This window comes from Corvus moneduloides, chromosome 10 (genome assembly GCF_009650955.1).
Source record: "Corvus moneduloides isolate bCorMon1 chromosome 10, bCorMon1.pri, whole genome shotgun sequence".
NCBI classification, from domain to species: Eukaryota; Metazoa; Chordata; class Aves; order Passeriformes; family Corvidae; genus Corvus; species Corvus moneduloides.
Genome location: NC_045485.1, coordinates 6,715,696 through 6,740,356, shown reverse-complemented (window position 1 = coordinate 6,740,356; position 24,661 = coordinate 6,715,696).

Below are 24,661 nucleotides of genomic sequence, written 5' to 3'. Positions count from 1 at the left end.
TTACAAAGCAAACATCAAGAACTGACCCATTCCTTACAATCTCTTTGCTTGCCCCACGTGCTCCACTTTCAAGTCTTCAGCTGATGTTTAACCTCTAAAGAAATACCCTCCACAGCAGCACTTTAATGTATAATAAGAAAAAGATTGAATCAAAATTAATCCATTGCAATTCATTCATTGTTTCCTTCATAAAGTGAACCTCTCCTCTTTCCCCAGAGCATTGAACAGTCCCCAGAGGAAAGGCTGTTCCTCCTTTTCTCTCTCCCAGTGTAGACTTCTGTTTTCCCAAACATGACTTGCAGGTGCATCCATTCTAGTGCCTGAAGAAGCTGAATGTTCCTTTTCTATTAACAATAAAAAGACAGGTACTAATAGGCTTCAGGAGTGTTTGGCTGTGGGGCTGCCCCGGGCTGGACATAATAACAGCTTTGTTTTGTCTTTTTAAAACAGTTCAAAATAAGCAAATTGAGAGTATAAATCCATTTTTTTATTATTATTCTTTCTCTGTATAGCCATCCTATTTCGATACAAACACATTGTCCTTATTCTTCTGTTTGAAGACAGCACAAACAGCTTTGTGGCTGTTTGTAGTTCCTGCCATCCTCCTCGGAAATTTGCAGATCTCCTCTCCCCCCTGTAGTTTAAATATCACTCTTTACACCTCTTATAACAACGAAAAAAGAATTCTGAGCAACATGGTGAAGTGTGCACTCAGTAGCCCTCAAATATTCCTTTAAAATTATTTTATTCAGATGGCATATATTTTCCAGCTTTTATTTGTAGCCATAATTCTGTTCCTTTAAGTAGTATCATCTCCTTGATTTGCCTGCAGGTGTTAACAACTGAGGTTTTTATAAATTAGGAGTACAATACCAGTGAGTTTCATAAGGCCCTTAAGTCTAAATTCTATGGAAATACATGGTGTTTATAAATTATTCTTTTAACTGACTGCTTTGTTACGTTAAGCAGTAGGAAAAACTAATTCTATTACTACTTGTTGTAACAGTGGCATGGATTTTTTTTTTCTGAGATCTGGAAGATTAAAAGTATAGTGACTTGTCCACTCATATGTTTTTTTACCAACATGAAAGAGCAGAGTTGTGTCACTAGTGAGGAAAATATCTATTAAGTTGTCAGTTATGATATAATTTGCCTTAATAATGTGGAACAAGTGCAAGCTCAAAAAGTGACAGATAATGCACAGACATGTCACAGAAGTGAAATACAGAATAGCAATTAGCATGGAATGAAAGAACACGAAGATGAAAAGGAGAAGAGGGATAAAATCTCATACATAGGCAGACAGAGACTAGAGATGTGTAACAGACAAAACCAAGAAAGGATCAGGCCATTCTGTCCCTGCTTTGCCAACAGATAAAGAACCTACCTGCTTATATTTTGCTATGGATAAGGACCTGCCCTTGGGCTTCTCAGGCCATTTACTACCAAAGATGGGGTTATTTTCACTTCTTCTGTAGCAGGGGAACACGGAGGAACTAGACAGACACCGGACGTTTGCTCCTGGAGAAGTCCAGACACATTCCCCCTGGAAGAAGAGAATGTGTGCAGGTAGCACCACACACCGAAGACTCAGGTATAATAATTTCTGGCTGACAGCGCAAGTCCTTTCTTTCCACCTGGTTTTCAGGTGGAGGAATTAAACTGTTTTGCATATGCAAAGTGACAGTCACATGAAAGTACTCACAGTAAGAATCTGCTTTCAAAACTAACAAGATTATGCAACCCACAAGTGTACAAGTACTATTATCTCTATTAGTCTCATTATAATAACATTCTTGAAATGTGTGAATGACAAATAAAAGCAGTAACTTGCACTTGCAGGAACTTTTTAATTGACATTAAGGGGCAAGGATAGCAGTCTGTAAGTGTTAGGTCTTATCAGCCTCTAAACTCCATCTTTCTTTAGGATGTATAACTGAAGTAGAATGAAATGTTGAACTGACAAAAAGATCTGACATCCCTTTTATAACAGAGGAAACAATTCAGCCAGAGGAAAAGATGACCACAGGATCATATATATATATATATAGAGAGAGAGAGAGAGATAGATAGATAGATAGATCGATCTACTTTAGAGTTACAAATAAGCTTCAGAATAGAGAACCAAAAGAGATTACAGCAATTACTAATTTCAACACACACCCCACGCATTAGTTTGAGGCAATAATAAACTTGATCAGTTACAATTTCATAACTAACCTAATGCCATAGATGTTTTTACTCAAAGGAGCCAGAGATGCAAGTCTGTAATTGGAGAATCCCACACCACATGTACCTTGTATACTGAAACTAATGTAACAAATGTAACAGTCCCAATCATTCCGAATTATTAAAAGCAATGATATGTTAAGTATTTAGGGGTGTTTTTTAGCTTAAAACTAGTATTTTGGAAATTAGATCCATGCCAAGTGGACTAATAGTAAGCCAACAGGACAAGTCCCATCTCTGGTACACATTCCCAACTGAATGAACGAAACAGCAATAGAGTTAAAATAAAGAGAATATCGGATCTTACCTAGATTTCATCCAATATGGACTACATACAGTTAATAAAAGGAATGCATGTTTAAATAGTGCTGGCCAAAGAGGGTAGAACACACTCAGCAGTGAAAGTTCCAGTCTGAAGTCTTTAAGATGAGTTAATTGACTTACGGGCATACACCTGTATATTTTCAGCATATTGAGACAGATGAATTTGCTGGATCAGTATCTGCATAGATTATCTGCCATGTCAAGTGCCAAATGCACAAGAGAAGCCTGTCAGAAGCAGCTCTTTTTGCATCAAGAATAGATACAGAGGTGTCATTCGTAATGAGTCCTTCATAGTGGCTACCCTTTGTGCTAGAGCGTGTCTTGGTTTGTTTTTATCCAAAACTCTGCACAGAGTACACTGGCATAACTTCTCAAATGGATAAGAGAGATGCACAAAAATCCAGAGGTACTGAGTACGTATTAAGCTGCAGGCAGGATGCTGTAAAAATCAAAATAATTCAGTAATTCCTCTTTAACTGCTAAGTTATGGAGAGTCACACCACACACCTGCAGCTGGCCAAACAGCATATAAAAACAAAAAAAATAGCCAGATATTAATACTCACAATACAATCTATGCATTGGTTACTTCAGTACTCTCTAATGCATTAGAGTAACTGCTCTAATCTCAACATACTAGATGTGATTTTAATGATGTACCAATACAAAAAATGACCACAGCCACATTAAAATCCATTTCCATGCACTATTATCTGAGTAGATTTACAGAAAAGACTTAATTTTAAGAAGGAAGTTATTTTCTCTTCACTAACAAGCTACCCCTCTCATAGCAGTCACCTTTAGAAATGAATTCAATTATCCATTCAATTATTCAGTTAGTCACAGTCACACTTTCCTATTTTTCCTCAAGCAGAGGGATGTTAACTTTGACTAAATCTACCCCACATTCACACATATTTTCCACAGGGACATAACTGGGCACATATGGCACTCACTGCTTGCTTACCCCTACAGGGAACCATCATTGCATCATGCTGTGAGGTCACACTGTAATAGGATCATTTAAATATCTTCAGGACCAAAATAATTCTTCATTAAAAAAAAAAAAAAAAAAAAAAAGGAAAAGATAGATGACTGAGAGAAAAAGTGTTACTTTTTTACCCACAGGATTTTGGAATCACATAGCACAGTTTTATGCAAGGAATTTGTGAAACACAGACTAGATAGTTCAAGAAAAATGGATACTAAACAAAGCTGGGTGGGCAGAAAAAAGTTCAAAATCAGTCCAGCATTGTTACAATAACCCCACAGCAAAATAAGGACAGTACAGGAATGAAATGCACAACAACACTTTCTTAAGCTTTCCTACTGATAAAAACATGTTACAGAATCATTTCTTGAGAGTGTCTGTTGTGCCCTTTCCCCCACCCTACGTCCCCATGTATATTCAGTCTGACAATAACAGATTGCTACAGCCTGAAGCTTTTTAACCTCACACCACCTGCAGAGACTCTGTGCCACAGGGGCCTCAGTCCTCAGGACATCCTCTCACAGCCCAGCCCAGACCACAGCCACTGCACTAACACAAGCAGGGAAGTCTTCACCTTCTTTCAGCCCTATTTCAGCACCCCAGTGAAAGCTGCTGACATGATTCACTTCTTCCTTCAAAAAGAAAGAATGCAAATATAGATCTAATTTAGAGTTACAAATAAGCTTCAGAATAGAGAACCAAAAGAGATTACAGCAATTACTAATTTCAACACACACCCCATGCATTAGTTTGAGGCAATAATAAACTTGATCAGTTACAATTTCGTAACTAACCTAATGCCATAGATGTTTTTACTCAAAGGAGCCAGAGATGCAAGTCTGTAAATGGAGACTCCCACACCACATGTACCTTGTACATGCACCTATCTCCAAGAACTGCCCTTAATGAAAATGCCTTCAGTTGATCAGTCTGAGGGGAAACACCTCCCTCTCAAATCCCCACCCCTTTATTGTAAGTGAATAATTTTCTATAAAATATCAACTATGATGCTTTCTCTTGGCTCAGCCTGGCTGAGATGTAATTTGCCATCCCAGACACCTCTACAGCCCAAAAAATTCTGTGCCTGTGTTGGTATTACTAAGACTTAACGCCTACATGCCAAAGCCACAAACGTCTGTGCTGTGGGATTACCTGTATCTAAGAGCAGTCCTTCAAAATAATGGATGCTGTACATCATCCCAATGAAAAATCCATGAGGAACTGTCATTCAGAGAAGCACTTAATCTCAGGGGATAGAGATTTATTCTCTTCGTATTTGAGGCACTGCTTCCCATGTTTACCATGAAGACTCGTTTGCATCCTTGTTTGATTGTTTCCTGTGTGGAGATGGGCGAGTCAGAAAAGACCCTTCCCTTTGGTGGCAGGAGGACAATCCAGGCAGCAAATGATACAAGAGCCATATAAAGATGGCAAATAAATAGTTAACAGATTAAGGAAAATATTAAAAAAAAAATCTTTTATTTTATATCACTAGAAAATGAAAGCATTTCAAGATTTGTTAAAAAAAACCAAAACAACAAAACCAAACAAAACCAGATAGCAAGACAACAGTGCAGATGACATCAGCAAGACAGCTTTAGCATGAAGGCAGCTCCAAAATAATCAGTTGGGATATGAACAAGTCACAAGAGACTCCAGATCCCACGTATGAGGCTAATATATTAATCTCTAGTCTATGGCTTTCTCTTGAGGATTTCTCTTTCAAGTTCTCACTTTCATCAGAGACCTGAGGAAATACTCGACAAAAGGCTCATCAAGGCTGTCATATTTCCCTGTAAAATTTCACAGTCAATAAATCAGTGTTTCTGATAAAGCATACTGTGCTGAAAAAATTATCGTCTTCTCTTATATCCTTCTAAAGGATAACTTGTTTCTACAGTAATGGGATAGCTCTGAAAGGGTGAGCAGTTTAATAAAAACTTTGTTTTCATCAGTGCTGAAAGGTGCTAGAAAGCTGTAAGGTATTGTGCCTACCACTGCCATAACACAAAAGCAGCTTAAGCTTTCATAACCAGCACAGTCATGAACTGAGAAACAATGTACTCAAAGGTCTGACTAGTCAAACTCAAAATACATATGAAATTATTTAAGCACATGACAGATAGAGATAATATGGTTTTCCAGGCCCACAACAACGTATAAATCAACCTGATAGCTCCCCCATTGTCACCACTACACTCTGGCAGATGTACCCTACAGTGACTGAGCTCTGGTTTGACATCATCCCCACCTTTCCTTAAGCCCACAATCCACCACAGCCACCACGAAGTCCCAAAGCAGTAAAACCTGAGTTATTGCCCGCCTGCCCACACTCTTGATTAATGGCCCAACCACAACAGTTAAAAACCAACAATGGAAAGAGCTACATGAAAATTTCAAGTGACAGTAAAAATGTTTCCTAAGAAAGGAGGCTGTGTTTTCAAACAGGTAATTTAATTTCCTTGCACTGCTTTGTAAACTGAAGTTTGTGAAATTAAAGTGAGATTTGTTTTCATGCTAAAATCCACTGGGAGGCTGATTATGCTGAAACACACTTCACCAAGTGTTGAAGGAACAAAGAGGAATGTAAAGAATGTTTCAATATATGGAAACTGCATATTAAGTAACTCCTTGATTTTCCGAAATGAATACACTAAAATGAAAAAAAATATTTCTCATAGAATCAAATTAAGATTTACCACAGACTAATGAGTAACTGCAAGCAAAATTATAGCTCTTTAGCCAGCTCACTTTATGTTAATTTCAGTGCTAAATACTTTGAGGAGAATTTCTTATGCAAGAATTGTGTTGCTCTCCTTCCATAAGGCAGGTGCAGGTAAACTCATGCTGTGGATCTGCACAAGTCCCAAATAAATTCTTACCATCATTGCCACAATGATCTGTCACCCATTTTTCCACCAGTTTCATCCACACATGTATATATAAACTATCAAAACATTAGACAAACCAGAACAAGAAAGTTCATTGGACTCCAAGACTTTATTCATCATCACACTAAGAAACAAGTTGTTCTACTTGTAGGTATCAATCATCTAGGATCAAAATGAAGACAGAAATGCTTGAACCTAGACAATGACACATCAATATTCAAATGATTAAGTTCTGGAAATTTCTTCCCATTTGAACTTCAAGCAAAACCAAGAAAGGGATATGGAAGAAGCAGCAGCAACTGAATGTTTCACTTGAGCTAAGGCATTCGGTACTGCAGAGGTGCAAGGTATTAAACACTTCAATAACCATGCAGTAGTCCATCCTCACCTATAACCAGTCTGGAAGTTTGGTTTCACAATCCCTCCCTCTCTTTCAATTATTATAGACAGACTGGGGGGAAAAAAAAAAAATCTCAGCTGATCTCATAAGAGTATCTCAAAATGACATCCAAATCAACTGCATGCATAATGATCTCACATGATATCAAAGTTGTTTATGAATGAAAATTTCAACCAATATTTTTGGTAAATTTCTACAAATGTGAAGCTTTGGGCTGTTTTAAAACAGTACATTTTTGAAATGCTTCTCTTGAAAAATGAGAAAAATTCCTCCCAATAAATGCTGCTGGGTGTTTCAAGTCACAAAATAGCAGGGCTGTCTCACCCCCACGGAGTTGCAAGAGTTTCAGCTGAGGGTATTTCCTTTCAGAAGTTTTCTAAATCTCAAATGAATTAACAGGAAAATGGTGCAGGCATTAACCCCCTGGAATTCTGAACTGCTTGGGAGCTTCCAACAAGCCTTCAAAGACTGCCCTTAGGAATCTTCTCATAGCAGATGGATTTCATTCAAATGGCCCCATCTGTCATTTCTCATTCGTGTGGCTGCAGCTTGAACTCAAAGAACACCTAAGGCATATTTTCATCAAAATGCCTGGCTAAGCAATCCAAGAGATGAAAGAGATAAAGAAGATAATGCTCCAAATCTTACGCTGAGCAGAGAGTCTGACCCAAAGAAAATTAAATTCTGCCAGATTCGTTCAAGTTAAGAGATGGGAATAGAATATTCCCCCCTGCTCCCTTCACCCAATGAGCTGCAGAGGTAGTATTTGGCAAAGAGAATTTTCTCCTTCCTGTCATTTCCTATTTTCCAGGGTTTGGCCATCTGTCCATTATTAGGTCCCTTTGAATGACAAACCAGTTTAGAAGCACAGAGTCATTTTCACAACTGTTCTCTTGCAGGGCAGATAAGGATAGAAAGGGATGATTAAAGCTTTTGCTGGCTAACAATAAAATAAAGCAGGAGGAGGAAAAAAGAGCTGATCAGAGTCTTGCGAGACAGAAGATGGTTTCAAACTACTACCACCCATAATTAGCCTGTCTGGAGGAATGGAATCCACCCCACACTTGGCAGCACAGCAGTTCCATTTTAAATGTAAAGTACCTGGGTCTATTAAAATGCCGTCATTTCAAGTATATCCAGTCAAATGCAGACATTCAATTTCCAGTGAAGAAGGTGAATAATACAGATGGTGCACACAGCTCCAGAGGACAAACCTCCACCTTTTCAGAAAGGGGCACTTGCTGCTCATATCTCCCACAGAGTTCTCTTTCACAGGCAATTCAATATCCTTGCACCTAGTATAGACTTTTTTCCTTTTCCTTTATTTTCTTTTTTCTCCTGAGAGTTTTGTCAATATCAGTGGAGACAGTTATCAAATGCAGCAGTAGGGAAGGATAATACAAGTTTGCCGGTAAGGCAGGACAGTCTCTGGATCACAGTGTATTGTATTAGTGTAATGAAATAAAGAGTAGATTTCATTTGACTAGAACAAACAGCTGTGTTTTTCAAAAACACCTTAAAAACACGAAACACTGGAACCTGTTCAAAAAGTCGTGCTTTTCAGAAACATGTAATTAATTTAACAATAAATCTGTGAGTTGCCAGACAAAATCCAACCAAGTACCTGACCAGCCTTTGTGTCATTATGAACTTAAGATAGCATCTGTTGTCTGATAAGTGGCATGGCAATTCTGCAAGATTTGTAAATGTATCAACAGTTAGGAAGTCCAGGCACACACTTTTGAAGGGAGCTGGCCCTAAAGGAGCCCTGCTCCCATCCCCAGGTGAAGGAAGGAACGTGCCCCACTGGGTGCTAACCACAGCAAGGAGCTTTCTCCTACTGATTAGGGACTGCTGGGACACAGTACATTACAGTTTACTCTTCCTTGCATGAGCCAAAAAATTCCAGACAGCATTCATGTCTCTCAATTTATGCCAAAGCATCTTTTTTTCTCAGAAAAGAGCCATACTCAGGTTCAAACCACATTTTGACACCAGTCTCTGATGTTCTTTTTCCTTGACCCTCTAGACTGGCACCCTAATCACCCCCTCAGATTTGAATCTACACATCAGAAAATGTGTGTTTCTTCATATCAGAGGGATGATGCAAATATAAATTCAGCATTTGTAACATGCTGAAACTCCAAGGCCATAAGAAAGTTGCATTCTGAAGAGAACACGATGGAAAGTACGTAAGAACCCTCAGTGGAACAATATCCTCACAAAAAGCAATTCCAAATGCTCTGCATTAATGCAGAGAATTGCTACCAATAATGGCATTTCTGTTGGCATTTTAAAGCTATTTTATATGTAGAACATTTTATACAGACAGATATTAGACTATAATCAAGCCAATGCCAGTAACACTTCAGTGTGACAAGATCAATCACAGGAATCCAATAGCTCGGGTAATCATTCTGTTAACTCCAAAGAATTGGCAGAACTCAGCAGCTGTGCTTTCCCCCAACTTTTTATCACTAAGCCACATGATACAAAGCATCTTGTGATGCAGAGTGAAAATCACTTTTATAAAGATGAGATGAAATAGATAGAGCAAGAAATGACGCAGGTAAGATCATCAAGAACTGTTGGAAATACACAAAGACCTTGCGAAGCATTTGTCTGCAGTAGGCCTAACGCCAGTAAGCAATATCGTAGATTATGAATAGTAAATTCCCCTCACGCTTAAATAAAATATTTATAGTAATCGATTAAAAATGTAACTCTATACAATGTCTCTCTATATACACATATCTTACATACGCATCTAAAGAGACTGCTGGTGACAGAGATACGAGATTCACAACACTAAGGTGAATCACTTTACAAAATGTACTTATGAAAGTTCAAGAGAGAATACCTTGAGTGGTGGGTAATTGCTTGTTCCCTCAATAGTGCTGAATTTAGAAATGAACAGTAGTAATGATATTCATAATGAAAATCCCTTAACTGTTTAGAGACCACTACTCTGCATACTATTCACTAACTACTGTATTAGTGATTTTTCATAGGACAGGGAAATTCAGCATAATTTTCATTAGGAATGCTACAGTATTTATTCACTTAATGGCTATTTTCATGCCCTCTAGGCAGTCAACTCAATCTGAGGAAAAAAATTCATACACAAAAGTTACAATAATCACACAGATTCATTCACCATCAATTTTGGCAGCACACTCTCACACCTAGAGCACCTCTCAAGAGCCCAGAAGCAAAAGACGAATCAAACAGCTGAGAAGTCCAGGCCACTACCAGAGTCAGTGGGCAGGTTTAAGGTAACACACTGAGGGAGGAGGAGAACAAAGCTGTTTAGATCAGCTATACCTTGCCTCCTTGTCTAGAGAAAATAGAAACGACATCAAGCAGGACTTGGGATAAGGAGAAAAAAATCACTTTAAATGTGCACTGATTGTCATTCCAAATTAGGCACATCACCCTCCACTCCAGACACTGCCCCAGACACATTTACTGCTGCCCAGGAACCCATTCAGCAGCTCTCAATCCACCCCCATCCTCCTCAGCAACAGCAGCACAGCCTTCTGCCAGCCCACCCCTGTATCCCACCCAACTTCACGTTCCATGCCTTTTCCTCTCTGGATTCAGAAGCATAGCTTAAATTATGAGGGTCACACCACTCTATCCTAGTACAAATAGCATATTTGATACATCAGGATATTGCATCACAGCACAAGAACGGTTTGCAGACAGACAGACACGGTTCTCTCAAACAGCCCCTTTACTCAGTTTACTCAGTGCAGAATACAGCACTGGGATGTTTCAGGGATTTGCCAGTTCTGATTCAATCAAGACTGCAGAAGAAGTCATCATTTTAATACCAAGACTAGCACAGGCAGCAAATACTCAGGAATAACTGTAATTTCCAATAAAGATACACCTAATTATTTCACTCTCCCACTTTTTGTTTTTAAGCATGATTTTTTCTGTATGTTTAACTCAACATAGTCAAAAGGACATTGCAATGGCTTTCATCGTTCATCAGAATAAAAAACGTAACTTAGAAATAATAATATGTTTCTCAGAATCAACTGTGCAAGAATTTCATCATCGTGTATGAAAACTACTTGATTGTAATTTTGTAACTAAAAAAATTAAAATTCCCTGAAAAACAATATTAATGGTAACCCAAAACATCATTTTAAGAGACAACAGAATCTCAGTATCTCACATAGGTGCAATAGGGGGTTGCCCAGTAATCAGGTCACTGTTGAACCAGATACAGGAAAAATAATAAAAACTAAATTCTATCTCATAGTCCTGCTACTGCCCACTGAAAAAAACATTTTTGCACAGAATCACGGCAATGATAACAAGGCCAGACCTTTTAATCTTCCTATTATATTAAAAAAATTAAGTAAGCTTTACTGTGCTATTTTAAACACGGAAAAAATGTGACAAGTGTACCCATTAAAGGTCAACACTGCTAATTACATATTCAAGAGCCATGTGAATTAGGAGCCGACTCTGGTGACACAAATTAGTTCTGGTGCACCTGACTGTTTGAGTGGGGTGGTCAGGACTATGCTGGGGGTGAATTTAGGGCTTCCTGGCCTCATGCCCAAGATGACACCCAGAGACGAACAGGCCTGGGCAAGCAGCAGATCAGCACAGCAGGCTTTGGAATGCGGCATCTGTTCCAGAGACTTTGTGCTCCAGCCTTAGTTTGAATTTCTTTTCTTACTTTGTACAGTCTTTGAAGCCTAAATAAAAGTTACAGATAAGCCAAGGCTTCGTGTGCACACGCTGGAAGAAGTCTGCAGCCTAACTCAACAGGATACTAAATCTATCATGCAAGACTAGCTGTACGCAGTGATATATTGCTATTTCCTTTATCATCCTTTGAAAACCACCATTTCAGTCCCTCATGTAAATGTGTTTTGATCCCCATTTATCAAACAGCAGCAATGTCCTCTTCTGCTAAACTAAACTGCCTAATGTGCAGTGGGTATCAGCCTTCCCCACAGCACACTGAACAACCAAGTGAGCACACTCCAAAAGACCTGACCAAAGAGGATAAAGGGTTTACCTCTGATGTTATCAAGATAAGACTTTGAGATGTAGTAAATGGATAATTTTTCTTATATGATTTGTTTTCCCCCTTTTAAGGACAAGATCTAGAACAAAAGAGATTAATTGGAATAAAGTGATAGGATGCTGATTATCAAAAAAATTACCTAATTTTAAAGCAGACATAATTTCAAAGATTTCAGGATACAGGTCTAAGTCTTATATCAGTTTTTCTGTGTAAATAAAAGTAATGCTGTGATTTCAATAGCCAGTGCAGAATATACTGAAATAATTTTCATTAGCACAACACTAAGCTGCTATCAATACATTTTTTCAGTAAACATCTCTTTCATGTTGAGCCTTTCCATCTTAGAGGCACTGAGATAATTTTCTTCAATAAAACAATTTAATTTAAAGGATTTTATCTATATTTCACAGTCTGCTCATGACCTACTTCTTTGTATTTGAACTAAAACTAATCATATTTCCCATGCATTTTACAGAATAATAAGATCAGGAACTGAATATTGGAGAGAATGGAAAAATACCAGAAAAGATGCTTCCACACTGCTTCAAACAACCTTGAAAGCTCCACCTCCAAGTCTGAAACACTAAGTTTCTGCTTTGGAGGCTGTGATAGCTTGAGTTTTAAAAATCTCCATAGGTTAATTAACACAAAACCTGGCCTAAGCAAAGCCCAGCAGCCATAGGAGAGTGGAAAACGCTTTGCAAATACCATTATTGCAATCACCATGAAGGCAGCACAGCCCTGCCAGCCTCGGGCATCCTGCTCCTCTCACCAGCTCTGCTCCCACTCTTGGCTTTCCATTCCTGGCTCCAGTAGTCCCCAGCAGCACCAGCGCCAAGTCTCTGCCCCCACTTCAGGTGCCCAACACCAACACACCCAAAGAGATGCAGCATGGCTGCACAAGCATGGCTTATTCCCATTTTGGAAAGTCTCAGCAGGCAATTAGCATTCCTGATCAAACTGAAAAGTCTAAAACAAAAGATTTGCAGATTTTGACATTCTTCCATTTTCCAAAGGGCTTACTAGTTAGGAAATTTAATGGGGTTGCAGTCTATTAAACAAGTAGACAACTTGAGATTAAAATCTTGCAAGGTATGAAACAGCATTTTTCAGTAGGGTATATTGTAACAGCAGTTCTACTGTTAAAAATTTAAGTAAAATAGACTATGTAAGTTTGCTAGAAAAAATGAGAAATGTAGTTTACAACCCAGGGTTTTTTCCAAAAATAATTCCAGTCAGCAAGTCCAATGAGCACCTTAGTTTCAGCAGTATCAACAGACAGCATAGACGGGTAAATGCCACTCAAAACTTTCTGGTATCTCCTCATTATCTGATAAATAAGATAGTGGGTTTTTTCAAGCATACCCTTGTTTCTTTAAAGTAGACAAAATAGCAATCTTGACATTTTAGATATAGCCTGTCAAGGGTTCTCTGTTCTGATCAGAGAAAATGCCCAGTTTGTTGATTAGTTCCTGGTTTTCACTGATGGTCTGAAAGGCTGATGACTTGTATGTGCTGAACCCCTACTGAAAGGCTCCCCAAACTTCAAATTTCTTGTTATCTGTAAAAAGAACTTTCAGACATTTAATCATCATTGCTACATTTTGCAGAAGATAATGCAGGGATGCTGGGTTAAAACCTTCTGCTCCTGACAAGTCAGACTATGAGCCTTTCAGAGCACCGTGGCGATACAAACTGCTGTGCATTACCACAGTGGACTGAATGATTTATTCATACCTCAGGCTCTCGTTTTCTGCCCTGTATCAAGCCACAACAGAATCTTTACTGGATTGCAAATCATAATGACCTATGACCAAAACCCAAGGGCAATCCTGCCACTTTTATAGATACATAAATGATTAATAACTGGGAAAGGAAAGAATTGCATGTATTATTTGCTATATTAAATCATCTTTCTAAAGTGTGTTGTATTTCAGCTTGCAATAAGTGATATCACAGAGGAATACAAAAATCTAAGCCTGCTATTTCTGCAAATGCAATAGAGAATGAGAGCCTATGGACCAGCAGATTCCACATCACCACTCTTCCCATTTTCCCTATGCCAAAAGAACAAACCCTTCATACTCCTTCAAGTCTTCTCCTTAGCCTTCTCCAAAGAAAAATTTTAACAGCAGAAATAACAATTGGTTCAACAAGAAATTAAGCATTTAATGAAGTAAAGCAAAGATTGTCTTTACATTGGATAAGTCAACTTTTGGTAATGCAAAAAAATGCACTTCTTTCCATCCCTATACTGGTTTTACCAGCGTATGAGCCTGAATTTGTCAGGAAAAGTAACTTGATGTGCTTTGTCTGAGGCACAAGGAGCAGCACTTGCCATTTCAGAACTGTACAGATGAGTCAACTGCACCACTGAACGAACTTATACCAAGAGCAAGTGTTCATCATCTCTCTGCACATCATTTCTCAGCAGATTGTACTCTACCAGTATAAAATAGCACATTCAAATAATTTTTAATATTTCATCATGTTCACAATTATCTGTAAATAATTTATTGTTTGCTACAGTTAATCCATGCAGGAAGTTCACAGAGAACAACACAGAGCTACATTAGTAGATTTTTATCCTGTGGTGTGCTACAAGGATGCTTACAAAGCCCAACTAAAAGCTTTTAGTAGTATAAAGCTTGAGCTTTTGATCCAAACCGGCATGTTCAAACATTTCAAAACCACATAGTTTCCATGAAAACATGACTGGTACAACAACAGAAAGAGCTTTCATTTTTAATCAGTTCTGTTTGGACGATAACTTCCAACAGTCTTTAGCACCACTGCACTTGCTGAGCTCCCTCATTACAGCTTTCTCCAAACTCAGCACAGCTTCCTCTGGCAACAGAATGCAGGAGTCACATCCCACTGCTCACAGGCAGGGATGGGGGAGCAGCAGTCACATGGAACACAAGATACATGAGCTGTCTCTCCACTGATCAGTGCAGGAACATCATATTAATCAAAATACCAGCAACAAGGCAAAAAATCAGAGAAGGATCCAGATGGTAACTGTAAAAACTCCAGAATGCGTTACCTGTTTACAGGGTGGTACTGCAGTCTTCTACTCAGAGAAGATGGATATATAAATCTATGCCAAAATAAGTTAAAAACCCAAGTATTTCAGGGAAAATTCTTGTTTTCCCTGAAAATAGGAGTATATACATGCAGAACAGTGGATTTGTACTTGCCAGTCCTCCTCTTTCTTCTGCACTACCCCCAGTCATTCTACGCTGAGAAGAAAATCAATTTCATCATTCTGTGTGCCCTGACCAATGAAGTACTAAGACATTAAGGCTGTCAAATACCTTTGTTTTCCAAAAGAGCATCAGCAGCTCTCCATATTAATTAACCTCATCCCCAACTGTAATCCCAAACCAGCAAAGGAAGCTAAGAAATACAGAAAAACTTGAATCATGTGGTACAGGAGTAAACAGGTAGAACAAATGCAAATGTAAATCACTAACAACCAATTCTCAATTACCTCTCACTTTTTAGTGTCATTGAAGGGAAGATAAGAAGGAAAAACAAGTGGGGAAATCCCTACCCAGCCATGTGACTTCAGGAGCCTTTTCCCCCAAGACACCAGGCAGGTGGGATGTATCCCACCCTCATCAAATGAAGGATGTTGGCCTTTGCATGCCCTGCAACCATCCAGGGAAAAAGTAGCCACTCTAAGATTCTGCCTCCTGTAAATTTTGCCTGGCAATGGCAATCACCTCAGAAACACTCTGCAAAGCTGTTATTCCTTCTTCAGCAGTTGGCACGAGTTTACTGCTGAGCAGCAGCAAGTCCTTGTTCAAAAGCCTCTTTCTGTTCCTCAAGCGTTTTTTTAGTTAATCCTGCAGAGGGACCACACTCACCTTCTAAAGCCTTGACTTCCCCAGGTAGTGATAATCCACCAAAAGGAGATGGTTGTGATTTCAAAGCACTCAAGTCTCAAAGTGCTGGCCTAAATCTGCCAAATTCAGCCCCAGATGGAATAAAACCAAGCTGAGCCAAACTGGGAAGTTAAACTGCAAATATATTCCCCTGCCTCCAAGGAGTTTTAGTCCCCTGCTCCTCTGGGGAACAGGTCACATGTCCTATTATCTTGAAATTGCCTGGGTTTCATTTCAGACACTAATATTTACAGGTCTACAATATATGTTTAGAGTTTAATGTTTACTTGAAATACACAAATTTTAGTTTTTTCAAAGTCTCAGTTACTAAAGTTTCTTCTCCCATTCTCTTTTTGTGTTTTTCACTCCCAAGGAGTCCAATACACTTCGGAATCTCTAATCTGTTACAATACATGCAGAGTGTGCCAGTCACAAAATTAGTCTGTGATTTGCAAAGGAGGCTCAGCTCAAAAATAGAAAAAAAAAAAGCAGCATGTGCAATGATTACTCCATTTAAAGAGGAGGTGGGCAGAAAGAAAAGCTACCATAAGATCAGAGAACCTTTTATATTGATTAGAGTTTAAAAGGATAACAAGAATAAAGAAGCCTGTGTAGAGTTATTAGTACAGGGCAATCACCACTAATGAGTTATCATTAGAAAATGCATTCTGATGTCATGAGAAATCTCAAGCATGTAACTCCAAGTACAGAAGGAAGGAGGATTTATGGAATATGGGTATTCACAGGAATGGGGAAGCTTACCCACCTCAATACCGGATTCCTCTCTATGGAATAATTAGGTAATTTCCATTTCTTTATCTTTAATCTTATGTTTCTGAAATTGTTTTAGGACAGCTATTCTCACAAAAGCACAGTAAACAGAAGCACATGCCTGTACAAGTTCTATCATTAATTAGCTTTTACATATCATTACGATTTCAGCACACCAAGCAATTGCTCCTAACTTTGTGCAAAGCAGATCAATGTTGCCTTAAGGTAAAAAATAACTGATCAGCTCCAGAATCTGCACTGAGTTGCAATGCAAGGCAAGCAGCTTTTATGCAGTGTCCTTTAGATTGTGTGATGCCCTGGGAGGCTTGGATGTCAAAACACACTTAGGTTAATTAAAATCAAGGTCAAATTAACAGTGTTTCTAGTTTATTTTATAACTAGGTATTACATCAAATTTCCAAATATCAACAAATTGGTTATCTAAATTTGAGGTGGAAAATTAGTTCTAAACTTCAGATAATTTAATAAGGGTCATGGAGAGGTTAATACCTATTTAAAAGAAGAAGAAAGTAACAGTGGGTGCTACACTTTCTCCTGAACTTCCTATCCTATGTCTGAGGTTCCTCAGCTTCCTTAGCATATTATTCTTTTTCTTTCCTTTGTGGCAAAAATTGCAAATAATTAACAGGAAAAAACAATTTCTAGAAATCAGTGCCACGTGCACAGACCAGTATTCTTGCAATAATTACAAGTAGGAGGAAAGGAGTGAGTGCTCTAACAAGTAAAATACAATTTAATTACTGGCTTATTTTCCTTCCCAGGAATGCTTCAGAGTCTGGTGTAAGCCTGGCTTTATTCCTTATTGTGACAATAAGAACCTGCAACACAACTGAAGGTATGCAAAGCTGGTGGTCAATGGTCTGATTGCTGTGGGCATCGTGCCAGCTTTGTGGGAGACTGTCACACTCCCATAGAAAGTGTTCAATATACCAGAGAACCAACAGCCTTCAGAATCTGGGGCAAAGATCTCTCCCTGAATAGATTTTACTTAATACAGGATACCTACTACATTCCACAGACACGTCAATTTAAATTTCAGGTCTGCTGTGAATGTGCCCCAAATCACAACAGTTTTGACAGACTTGTAGCTGTGAAGCTTCTTGATGGGATTTGGTGCAATTTTGAAAGCTTGGTCCGAGCAGTATTGGCTGAGCACATTCAGTACTTTCCTTACACTACTTACACTGGTCATCTCCAGTCAAAGTCTCAGGACTGGCTGCAATTACACAGATTTGAGTAAAACAAGTTTGAAGTTTTCTGAGACCACTGAATATAGAAGGGACCTTAAAAACTCCTCTCATTCAAATTACAGACTCGGCTAGGGAAGGAACAGGATGATGGCCTCTGCTGCTTTTCTAAGTGATGCTTAGTTTATTAGCATTAATGAAGGGTACTTAGCCTAGGTAACCTGTATACCACAGAACCAGTATATTTTTCTCAGAAAGGATGCCCTTTAGTGATCTGTGTTGCACAGATCTTCATATCTTTAAGTAAAAACCTGTAATTATAAAAATAATGGTCCTTCAAGGTCTAAAAACCTGACATTTCATTACATTTGTCTTAAGGAAATGCTCATGATACATTAAAAACTCACAGTACAAAACAACCCTCTAGCTGCCCCCACAGAGATCATGGGAGGTCACAGTACTTGTACTTTCAGGGAATGCTGAAGACACTCTCACTTCATTCATCACTTCACCACCATCAAGGGCTGCTCTGGAATGAGGGTCACGTTCTCCTACATCCCATTTTGGGGTGATGCTGCCCTGAGCTCCCACAGAGATTGGAATCGCTCAACACTCTTCCAACCTGAGATGTTTGTGACTGATGGATTTCTACCCTCACATCCATCTCAACCACCTTCCTTTCTTCCTGCTTCAAAGGTTAGGTTATAGCTTGATGTCTTTTTAATTTTGGTTTGGGTTTGGCTTTTTTAAAAATTCCCTGCTTCCAATCCTAAAAACGATCAAGAAAAAAAACCACAAAAAAATCCAGCCTCCATAAACCCAACACCAAAACAAAGCCCCCAAACACCCCCACCTGTCAGCTCTTCTGTGTCTATATTCTCCCTCACACCCCAAAGGTGATGTCTTGGTTTTGAGCTGCTATTCCTGTTTTCATATTCTGTACAGAAGTGAGTATTTTTGTCATCATACAGCAGGATGTAACTTCCCTAAATTCACAGTCCACAGCAGAAATGTCACATGAACATTCTGCCAATTTGATTTTCAATTTGAAATACATCATTCCCAAACTCATAGAGAAGCCCTCATTCAATTACAGGCTCTTCATTGACTTCAATTAGACCAGTACTGATCCTGTTTCTTCCCACACAATTCTACCATAATCTGGTTACTTCATGCTGCAGCCATCATATTTCTTCTTTAAATACTTAATCCCACAGAAAACTTTAAATATTCATATCATGCAGACTGAGCAGTTATCCCAATGTTGAAAGAGAAATAGAAGAAAAGCACAGTATTGCCTGTTCTTCTAAGCAGATGTGGGAAAGCTCAACGCCTTTTTGTCACCTGGAAGGGTGCCTTCAGTTTCCACAGGTATTGGACACTCACGATAAGCACTCTGTTCTTCCAAAGTTAAAAACAGATCACTTCAGTGGCCATCCTGCACTTCCAGTGTGCAAAGCATGGAAGCAGCTACTCAGTGACACATCCATGAGCACCAGTTGGGACAGGCTGTTCTGCCTTAGGCTAATGCAAGCCTTTGAAATAGACACAGCGTGTTCAGAGACTAAAATAATGCAGTTTGGTCCCCCATTGCCTTTCCCCCTTTTCCCATTCTGTCTAGATGACATCCCACATTACAGTGTGGGACTCAAAAGTCCCAGCTACATCTACTGCCCCCTCATTAACAAAGGTTCCTTTCTTCCAGCGTATTTCCCAACTTCAGTTTGAATGTTTCAGGTGATAACACTTCCCCTGAGAAACTCCTCAGCAGAACTAAAAGCATCTATTTACAACTTTTTTTTTCCCCTTGGTGTTTGTATAAATGATACCCCTTTACTGCCCTCCTCGCTGCTGAACATGAAACAACAACTGAGTTCTTCGTATGTGCTTGCATAGAAATAGTATGTTGATGATTAATGATATTATACGTGTTCTGCTTTTCATAGTTCCTTTCCTTATAGTCCTCAAAATTTATCCCTTCCTTTATTCAATTTTCTGTAGTGTTTCACTTATTTTTGCTGAAATTGAATGTAGCATTCCCTGTGTGGAATCAGAACGGTCTATAATCTCACCTGTAAACTAAACTCATGGTGGTTTCTACTGGTGGAATCTACTGGTTTCTTGTCTGTTTTTTTTAGAAATCCCCACCTTTCCCTTTCTTCTGTTTTACCTGGTCACACAAGTATCCCTTCAGTCCTTGTTCTTACCCAATGATAATCTTCCGCCCCTCATATTTTTCCAAGAAGCAAATGACTTTGATCTCTCCTCCTATAATGCAGATACAGCTTCTGGTTTACATTCAGTTAAAGATTTGTACTGTGAACACACATTCCTTCTTCCAGATGCTTAATAAAGTTATGAAGTGAGAAATCACCTCATTTAGCACCTCACAAGACATCCATGAAACCTCACCAAACCACCTTACTCTGTCTATGATCTGTCATCTGGTTTTCCAGAACTGAAGCTGCCAAGTATTGGAAGAGAACAAGAACGAGAGCACACCCACAGCCTCGAGAGACTCAGACACCAAATGCAGCAAAAAGACTGATTTTGAGACTAGCAGTAGAGAATCAGAAGCAAATACTGTCAGGTTCACCAAAAAAGCACACAGATTTTGTATGTATTTCCAAATGTGGAAAAGAACAATGCAGTAGAAAAGGGGATAAAATGTTTTCTGAGCTACTTTTGCTTATGATGCAGCAATAATTAAGTTTTCCTGCTCTTTAATCATGTGAACAAAGAAGGGTTTATGTGGACATTACAGCTTAAAATTGCTACTCCTTCTTCAGTGGATTTACTCTACCTGCTTACAAGCTGCTGGAAAACCAGCAGAAGTAGAGAGGAACTTCTAATAAAACAGAAGCCTCATCCTCAATTACTGCAGCAATTAGAGCAATTACAACCAACTGCCAGTCTCTAACGAGTAAGTGGTCACAGAGTAAAAGCTGTCAGGGTGCACGGTGACCTGTCACATCCCCTCTGACTGGGGAGGAACTGGGCTGTGACCCTCCAGGATGGGCAGAGTTTTCCGATGGATTATCTCTGCTGTAGTTAGAGAAATAAAAGCACCAGTGCAGGCATTGCTGCCTGGCTGCTCCTCACAGCTCCTTGACGCCAGACAAGAGCAGCTGCCAGCATCGGGTGAGAGCAGGTCACTCCCAGGAGACACCTCCACAATTCCTAACCTCAGTCCCTTGGCTGGAACTCACTGCTGTGATCAGCAAGAGTGTTCAGCAACACACTCGTTAAGCCATGAAGCAGATATAAATTAAAACTGATTTAGTATTAATTAATAAAAACATGTCACCAAGCAGCCCTCAGAAGTCCTGCAAAAGCATCTTCTTGCAAATTAAGCTGATTAAAGTCACTGGGCACATGAAAGCCACAAGCCCTCAGGACTCCAGCAGCAATCACGAGGCCAAGCCAGAGTGATACAGTGAAGTGGAACCTGGAGCAAGATGTTCTGAGCTGGGCTCTCAAACCTGCTCTTATGTTGTCTGTTGAAGGACAAGGAGTTGCAGAACCAGTGGATGAGTAACATTGCTCCCAATAATTTAAGTGAAGTCGCTTCTGCTCCATTTTGGAACAGATCCATGGAGGTCTTGTTATTCAGTTCATCAGGACCTAACTCAGAATGCCTTAACCAAACTGTGCTTCAAAACAACCTATATGACCCATTTCTATTTTTAAGGCCTCCAATGTAGAGGCTGTAAAGATGTAACACCTTTTCAGTGTAAGTGAACAGTCTCACTGATTTGAGGTATACAGCTAATAAAACAATTATTCCTTTACAGAACCAAAAAGTCAATTCCAAAATTAGGTTTTTAATTTAAAAACTGAAGTGCTCTTCTACACAACAGAGATGAAGGGCACATAACCAGATTCAGCATTTAACATCAAACTAGAGATTCAAATCTTTGCTTTTCCTTTCTCTGGTGTGATCTTGCCTATCTGCAGTTATATAATTGGATTTATTGACCTGAATTACTAGAGTGTAAAATATGAAGTTGTCTGTGATAGTAAAATTCTTTTAAAAAGTGTTATGATTTAGTTGGTAATAAAATGCACTTGTACTGTGAAAATTTTAATAATATTCCAAAATGATAAACATCCACTTTCTCAGGTAAGAGTCACCACATGACAAGGTATCATCTGGAAGTTGTAATTACTGCTAATGGTAGAATAGTATTTTATGGAAAGTAAGAACACAAATTTCAAGGAAATAAAAATATTAAACTGGAAGGTTTGCTATTATTATGTACTTAAATAAAACAATCGCATTTTCCCTCTATATGCCTCTCCCAGGACAAGCAAGGAACCCTGCCCTGAACCTCCTCAAGCATTCCTTTCTCAAGATTTAAAACTATACCTAATTAACGAGGAAAATATGCAAGATTACTTTGAATTTTGAAGACTCTCAGAGAAATGCTGCTCATTTTCATACTCACAGCTCAGGCAAGTAGCCTTAAAGCAACATTTCTATCAATTGATTGCATACGGTCCCAAATACCAAGCACTGGAAATGGGCCTCTTACAGTCCAGTCCTTTGTCCCGCAGAGCTTTGTTTTTACCTGCACAGGAGGATAATGTTTACTAGCTGGAAATATTGGATATGCACCTACTGTCTGAGCATCACATTGCTAAACTTTCTGGAGAGGGAAGTCCACTTGTGTAGGAAAATGAACATTACGATTTAACTGAAAACCTGCACTCCTTTTAAAAGATTTTTTCCACCTGGATTCTCAGGTAACCAGCTCAGGTCTCAGCAGCTGCCTCGGGCTACTTTCCTTCAGTAAAACATGGAATGAAACCTAACATGGTTCTGGTTTTGAATATTATCTTTTTGGAAAGACCAACCTTTGAGGTTTGTAAACCAGGTACAGTTTGCAGCCATTTGTCCTTTGCAGCTGTTGGCAATTTGAAACAACCCAAGTGACAAAGGCAGAGAGCTGGCAAGAATTCCAGTTTACAGGAGCATCCTGGCCTGCACAAGGAAAGCACAGAGGTGTGAAAGCTTCATTTCCTTTAAGGGATAATGTGTAATATACCTCCAGGATATTTAGATAAAAGCCATGCTACTGACAGACTGGTTTATTGTAGTTCTCCCAGAATCTCAGGGAGATTAAGAGGTTGTCAGAAAGATATCATGGAGTTCTTTTCTTTGATAAAGATTTTACAGTTTGGATCAGTGGAAAAATAAGTCAATTTTGCTCAATATCAATTTAGTCTGTGTTTGGCAATCTCTTTAGACTCTCAGCACTAAGGTAAGTTGCTTAGTTCATCTTTGCAAGGGGCCAAGCAAATATTCTTTGATAATATACTAGTTATGAAGGTCTCAGCATGATAAAGAATCTGAAAGGTTATGAAGCCCTAAAAAGTAAGTTATTTTCACACAGCAAGTAGACAATGATTACATTTATTCTGAGTTCAACCAAAAAAATCCACCAAGAATTAGTTAGAAACTATGCAAATTATTTCTATTTTCATGGAATAATTAATGCCTATGAAACTTCCCAACATTTATCATCACTTCAATGTACAGTCAGATGAACGGATAACAAATGCACTGCCTGAAAGGAGGAAAGTTCTAATAAATCATCTGTGAAGTTAGATCTGAGATGAACTGAGATGTTTGTGCAGTAGATTTATTTAAGAATAAAATGTGATGTCTTTAACTTTTGTCCTATCAAAAACAATATGTACAATATCAATTTGGGTAAAAATAATTATGTGCTTTCAATAATCCTCTTTCCTAACATTTGGAGGGGGTTTTCTCCTGCTCATTGCACTGCATTCATTTCTTACTGACACATTATAACAATTCTCAGGACAGGGGAAACTGGAAGGATGTAGCAGAGGAAGTGATTGGTCTACAATCACATTTTTTTAATTTAAATTTTTTCCCAAAGCATGCCCCCACCTCACCAGGCCTTTGGAGTGACCCTGTGAAGTCTCATTCCAGAAGAGATCGAGAAATTTCCCCTAAGGAATGAGATGAAGCTTCAGGTGAACAGGGAAGCTCCGGCTGTTGTCCTTCATACGCACTCCTGAGCTCCAGGCTTGGAGTGGGAGCAGGCTTCAAGGGAGAAGAAAGAAAAACCATTTGGCCTAATGCTATGAGGGGGAACTTCAGCTCTAACAAAGGCACCGGAGGATTATGATCTTCCCAGGATTAACTGTGTGAGAAATCAGCTGCGGACAGAAAAGGAACCTTTATAAGCAAAGTCACCGCAGAAACCCTGAGATAAAAGTGTTATGAAACAAAGGGGGGGCCTTTGTCAAAGGCACACTCTGTATCAGCTATTTTAACTCCTAGGTTTTTACATGCAAATTACTATCAAGAACCTACATTAGTTCATTCAAGCCCCTTCAGTTAAGAATATGTTAGGCATAAAATACCAGCCAAATTAATCAATTGTAAGACTTTTCCTGCTGCGAATCCATACAACATAAATTATCAAGAATAAAATTTGGCCCTATATATGTTTCTGCGGCAAAGTGAGGACTGCTGGAACCAGGAAACTTGTTTGATTATATGAACTTTGGCTGCCCATGTCATGCAAATGGTCCCCAAGCTATTGCCTACAACCAGCTTTGTGGAGAACAAAACCAAAACAGAGATTAATTATTTCAGCAAGGTAGAAATAGCATTTTATTAATTTAATTCTCCTGGATTTTCTTTTTAAATATTAAATTTAGTTTTAATTTCATATCAGGAATTGCTGCTTCTTCTCCCAGTACCCACTGCTGAAAAGGGCAGATACTGAAGGTAATTAAGCCATGACTGACAGATGAAAATTTGGGCAGTGTTCCATTCAGGAGGCTCTCCCAGCACTGCACTCCTGCTTGTCCTACCTGCCCACTTTGCCATGGCTCCAGCAGAGAAAACTCACCCACGACCAAGG